Source organism: Malus domestica, chromosome 17 (assembly GCF_042453785.1).
Source record: "Malus domestica chromosome 17, GDT2T_hap1".
In the NCBI taxonomy this organism is placed as follows: Eukaryota; Viridiplantae; Streptophyta; class Magnoliopsida; order Rosales; family Rosaceae; genus Malus; species Malus domestica.
Genome location: NC_091677.1, coordinates 19,746,150 through 19,752,899, shown reverse-complemented (window position 1 = coordinate 19,752,899; position 6,750 = coordinate 19,746,150). Strand labels below are relative to the sequence as shown.

Here is a 6,750-nt window from a genome sequence, read left to right as displayed (position 1 = left end):
AAAGCATTTAGAGATAGTATTACAAGAATGTATCAATAATGAAATTGTGATTAGCAAAAATAAAATAGCATTAGAAAAGCAAGATATAGAATTCTTAGGAATGTATATCAAGTCAGGTACAATACAATTACAAGATCATATAGCTAAAAAGGTGTTAGAATTTCTAGACAAATTAGAAGATAAGAAACAGTTACAAGCATTTTTAGGATTGTTAAATTATGCAAGAAACTTTATCCCTGATTTAGGAAGAAAAATAGCAGTATTACATAGTAAAACTAGCAAAACATGACAAAAATATTTTAATAGTGAAGATATTAAATTATTTCAAAATATAAAAGAAGAAATTACTAAACTTAAGCCATTAACATTACCATTAGATGATAGTTACAAGATAGTTGAAATAGATGCTTCATCATTAGGATGGGCAGGTATACGATACCAGAAAAAGCATAAGGAGTCACCAAAGACTGACGAACAAGTTTGTAGATATTCATCAGGAAAATTTAGTAATGTACAGTCAAGATTACCATCAATAGAATTAGAAATTTTGGGGATAATTAATTCACTTGAAGCATTTTCTTTATTTTTACATAATGAGGTATTTACGATTAGAACAGATTGTCAAAACATAGTTTTTCATTATAATAAGATACATGCTAATAAACAGGCAGCCCGAAGATGGGGTAATTTTGTTGATTCAATTACAGGAAATGGATTTAAACCAATTTTTGAACATATAAAAGGTAATGACAATACATTAGTCGATATCTTATCAAGATTAATTTGTTGAACATGTATGGAATATCGTGGACCATCATCAGCAAATAGCACAAGGCCGCAAGGCAGAAGAGCTTCTTTCAATAGCATAATGATGCACCATCAACCTCCTCCATTCAATGGATTGCAAAATAACATAAGCAGACCAGCATCACCACCAGTACCTACTTTCAACTTTAATGACAATATTGTTAAAGGAATCAGAAATTCAACCTTGAGATATAGGTCAAGAGCACCAGGGCTTTCTGATAGGCAACAGGTTCTCTTAGATAATTTTTGGAATATCCAAATCAAGCAGCCAAGCATGAGGTTAGGTCATGAAAAATTAATTAGAACCTTGGAACAAGAGTTTGATAGTTTTAATTTTAATTTCCATCAAAGCCAGCATCATATTCACTCTCTTGAGCATAACCTTCAAGTCATCTCCAGAGAACATGAGTCTTTACTCAGTAAGTTTACCGAAATGAACCAAGAACTCCAAGCTCTTAGAATGCAGCAGAATGCAAGTAACACCCTGAAAAGAGAATTGAAAATAGGTTTAGAAATTGATCATCATAAGAATAAAGGAAAAGAGGTTAGTGAATCCATAGAACAAGAGGCTAATGAGCCCATAGAAGAGATTAAGATTGAGCTATCAGAAGAAGACATTGAAATGGAGCAGCATCAAAATAATGAGCAGCATCAGCATTTGAGTAACAAAGACAAAAAAGAAAAATATGAAAGTTTTCTTAGGAATATATCTTTAGACTTAATATTAGATAATATTTTATTAGAAGAAATTTCAAAAGCAAAACTAAGAATAATGCCAACAGATATGCAAAATGAGATCTTGAGCAGAGCATCACAGTACATGAAATAGTTACAATTACAATTACAATGCACATTGTATCAATCCATCTTTGATCCAAAGCCAGGGATGAATATTTTTACAAAGATGTATCCACCATATCTTTGTGATAGTACATAGAATTGTATTTATAAACCAGAGCTTAGCATAGTTGTGGCCAGGATTAACATGAGAGATTTTAGACCATGGCATTTTAGTTATGAGCATCAGAAAAAGCATAATGTGATAGAAGTTACCCTTGCCTTACTATTGGAGTTTGGCGATCTTGATAAAATATTCATTAACCGTATTTCCCAACTAGAATGATTTCCTGAAAAACTTATAAAGTAGCGAAAGATTATCTGGAAAGGTGGAAAGAAATTTGCATAAGCTTTATTAGCAGTCCTCCAGATTGGTATGTACATATGCATAAGGAGAAAGCTAGGCATATAGCCATGATTAATGAAGAGTCCTTTAGACTATCCCCTATCTCCTCACATAGGTGGACTCCTTCATACAAAGATATTTTAAAATTTAGAAGTATCCAAATGTTTGCCTTAGATGAGTTTGAAGATTTTAGGTATAATATGGTATTAGTAGTAAAGGAAGAAGAGATGTATTTTTACAGCAAGACAAGAATCAGTTATTAGCCTTATTAGAAGCCTCAAAATTTCAAAGAAGAAAGAGCAGAAATGTACTACAAGATGAAAGAAGATAGAGAAAGAGATGCAGAGCTAGAAGAAGGCGATGAACAGTACTGTAATAATTTGACAGAAGAAGAGATGCAAAACATCGACAACATGATGGAAGCATGAAGAACTGGCTGTAAATTAGCATAAGTTTAATAGCATAATGTAAAATAATGTATTCCCAGACAGAAATGTCAACATCATTGTGGACCCGCTGTAATGGCATAAGAGTAAATAAAGAAAAGAGCCTGATCTGTTATGGACTTTTCATACACAAAATGTCATTTTGATTAAGAATGAATAGTGTCAGGCCCTTTTCATTAAAACTCCCTTATATCTATTCTTTTTTTGTCAAGTTTATTGTTATATTTGTATAGGTTTTATTTGGTATTTTGTGTATTTAGTCATACTATTATATAATTAAAAGGAAGAATATAATCATACGTACTATTTTATCTTATCTAATATGATTTTATGTCATACACACAGATAACGGCTTGTATATATCACAAAAAAATTTGAAACAATATTGAACGGTGTTTTTCTCAATCTTGTAAAATGTAGCAAATCCGAACCATGTTCAAAGAGAAAACCGACTTCGAAATTCCTGATTATTTCCGATAAGCCAGAATTTTGAATTTGGAACTAATAGTTGAATCCGAAAATCTTTTAGATTAGCATTGGAATGCTTGTTTCCGATCCAATCCAACTGAAAATCACCCTAGCCTTTTTTATTTTATATTTTCTTCGTCTTTTATTATTTTATTGAGTTTTGTTTTTGTATTGCCTACTAGTATTAGATCTCTAAGACCATCTCCAATGATGGGCTAAATGCTAAATTTTCCCATTTATTCCTCCCCCCAAAACACCCTCCAACCCATGCTAAAACATTGGGCTAAAAGCCAAATGCCAAAGTTGGGCCAAATACCCCCCCATGCGAGTAGACTCACCAGTAGTTGGGCCAGTCTCGGCCCGGTCACTCTCCAACACGCCCACGCAATGGGCTTGTAGACATTGCCCGACAAGGGTGGGTCCCTCTGTCATAGGCTATCGGACACCCAAAAAAACCCCAACGGCTCTATTTTTAAACCAAGGGCTGAGATCTAAGGACCGTTGGTTGATCCAATGGTCCAGATTCAAATTTAATTTTTTTAGAATATGTTATTTTAAAAATTTTAGAATATGTTATTTTAAAATACATTGAATCCAACGGCTGAGATCGAATATAATCAAATCCAACGGTAAAAAAAAAAATCTAAATGCCCAAATTTAAATCCAATGGTTAAAATAATTAAAAAATATTATTTAACTCAAAATTCACCCCAAAACTCTATAAATACCTATGTATTTGTTCAAATCTAATGGTGAAAGTTCAAAGTTTGGTGTTAAACTGTTGGTGAATTGAAAGTTAGCCCAGGGTTGAATGATTGGTGAAAGTTGAAAGCTTGCTTTGTGGAAAATTTAGTGATTTTTCAATATTTATTGGAATTTAAATATTTTTAGATTAAAATGTTCATAAAATGAATTTATGATAGTCCACATATTTTTTTTTAAATTAATTAACGAAAGAGAAATTTGTTGTTGGAGTGTTGATTCTATAAGCGTTGTTGCCGTAATGGAGGAGTGCAATACGGAAAAATTGCACATACAATTCTCTGCGTGGCCCAAAACTCCCCTTAGTTTCTCATCCAAACTTCGAATGCAATAATATTGGTCATTCTTGTTTCTTCTTTTTAGTTCAATGCAAATTGTGAGTAGTAACAAGTATGATGAATTATGCAAATGATGTTTTACCGCAGTGTCACAAATGAATTATGTTTATACACTCTGGTACTGGTTCGATCCCCACATACTCTTCTCCTCCCTTACAACTACATGCAGGGGCAGAGCCACCAAGGGACTAGGGTAGTCACCGGCTCATCCTGACTTCATCTGAGGTGTGAACCTCATGGAAGAAGATGAAGCAAACAACGTCATTAAGCTGTTTTGATTTTAAATTTTTTCGGCTATCTAATGAAACGATAAGTTTGGCAGGAGAGTTTTAAAAGAGATGTGCAATTTTAAATGGAAAAAGTGACCCCACTTCTGGTTCGATTATCTCACCTAACAGTAATATACACCCTATAATTTTCTAAAGCAACCCACCTTCTTTATTTGCAGACCTCTCCCCCTTTTCCTTCTTTTTCTACTTCTTTGTATTTTCTTTAGCCTTCCACAACCTACCTCTTACTTGGTTGTCTGGGGTTTTACATGTTTTTCTTCTTAGTATTGAATTTAAGAGATCTTTTTCAGTTTTGTGAGGATTATACAAATTGCATATGTCAACATGTTATGAATTCAACTTTTTACACACACACACACTATATATATATATATATATACACACACACACACACACACATACATACATACATACATACATACATATTTGTGAAAGGCCCCTCCTCATTCAGAACTCTGGCTCCGCCACTGACTACATGTCTATCTCACTAATCTTATCACTCTGCTAAAAAAATATTGATGAATTATCAAATTTTGTATTCATCTGGAAGACTATAAGGTCTCGAAATCAATTAATTTTTTCAAGAGATGTTCTTTAGATAATGATACAGAAAATAATCAGTTCTGATTGTGACATTTATAATCCTTCTCAAGAACCAAGAAAGTATTATCATTTGAGTAAGTCATGCTTCTCTTTATTTATTTTTTTATTTTTTTTCTATGTTTTGGGTTTTCAGTTAAGATTCTGCTAAAGGTGCTTTATAATAAACTCTTACATTATATTTGGATGAGAGAAATAAATTTGAAATTTAGACAAAAATCAGAATTTATATATTAACATGCACTAATTCTTTTGTTTGCATTCATAAACATAGAAAATTTAAAATTCTAACGTTAAAACAAAAAACAAACTTGAAATTTGGGACCTCTAATTCCCAAGTTTAAATTTCATGTAAATAGATGTCATTTCCAAATTTTTATTAGTAAGAGTTTAAAAATAAAAAAAAATTATGTATTCAACTTCCATGGTGTTTTTTAGGTTAACCAAAATAAGAAAATTCACAAATTCAAAAAAAATAAAATTCCGCCATTTTGAAATTCTTTAATGATCTTAATTTTTCCATTCAAACACACTGTTAGGTACTGTTTGGTACGTGGGACGGGACAGAATAGAATGAGACGAGACGTTCCGTTCCGTTCCACGTTTGGTGTGCCTAAAACGGGTGGAAAGCGTTGTTCCACGGGACGAGTTTTGGGTGAATTTTGGTTCCGCCTCACCCCCTGGAACGATTTGTTCCACATCCGTGGAACACAAAATTATAACATTTTAAGACAAAAATACCCCTTATCTTTTTCAATATTTACACCATAAAAAAAAACGAACCCTAAAATTCTATCTTCTTCGTTCCATCTTCTCTGCCTGCAGCTGCCTTTTCCCGTAGCCTTCCTCCTCATCCTCTCCAGTAGTAGCTGCATCTCCAAGTTCGATCTTGATCTTCTCCCATAGCCGCTGCATCTTCAGGTTCGTTTTCTTGATTTTTCCATTGAAAAATTCAATTTTATGGGAAAATTTCAATCGGAATCAGAGCAGCGACTACACGTCGGAGGACAAAGGCACGGAGGACTACCGGCGCGGCGGCTACCACACCGTCCGAATCAGTGACACTTTCAAAAGTGGATGGTATGTCGTTCAAACCAAGCTCGGCTGGGGCCATTTCTCCACCATCTGGCTCGCCTGGGACACCTAACACTCCGTACTCCTCTCTCCCTCTCTCTTCTCTTTTTACGACACTGAGTTTTATTGCTTTTTGATCTGAGGTTGTAGATATTAGTTGTTTGAGAATGTGGGGGAAAGTAATTGAAATTTTAATCTTGTTCTTGGTTTTTTTTATCTTTGACATGCTTAGTTTTAAGTAAATTAATGGAGGATTAATGACAAATGTGTTTTGTTTTTGTTGGGTGGGTGTTAAATTGCACAAAAATGCCAGAGATTTGTTGCTCTGAAAGTGCAAAAGAGTGCTGACCACTACACCGAGGCGGCCATGGATGAGATAACCATCTTGAAACAGATTGCAAAGGGAGATTTGGATGATAAAAAATGTGTGGTGAAGATTAATGGAGCAAGGGTAAATTAGTCATTCAATCTTTTGGTTCCGTTCCGTCCAGTGCATACCAAATGCAGAACGGAACAACTGTCCCATTCCGTCATGTGCGTACCAAACATAACACGAAACTTTCGTTTTGTCCCATCCTGTCCCGTCCTGTCTCATCCCGTTCCGTTCCGTCCCGTCCCATCTGCATACCAAACGGTACCTAAAGTATAGATTTAGCAGAGACTAGAGCTTTAATACCTTGCCGCGAGAATATCATTATAAGTTGTATAATAGTGTTAGAATAAGATATTAAATGAGTTGTAAGCACAATCATAGATATATCAAAAAAACTATTTACATAAAA

The 6,750-nt window shown here is 34.0% G+C and overlaps 1 long non-coding RNA gene across 1 annotated transcript; it reads left to right on the top strand.

The window, feature by feature from the left end:
- Positions 1-5,697: 5,697 nt before the first annotated feature.
- Positions 5,698-6,750, top strand: LOC114822784 (uncharacterized). The gene is made up of 2 exons (XR_003770983.2): positions 5,698-6,047; positions 6,282-6,750. It is a non-coding gene; the product is annotated as an uncharacterized lncRNA (long non-coding RNA).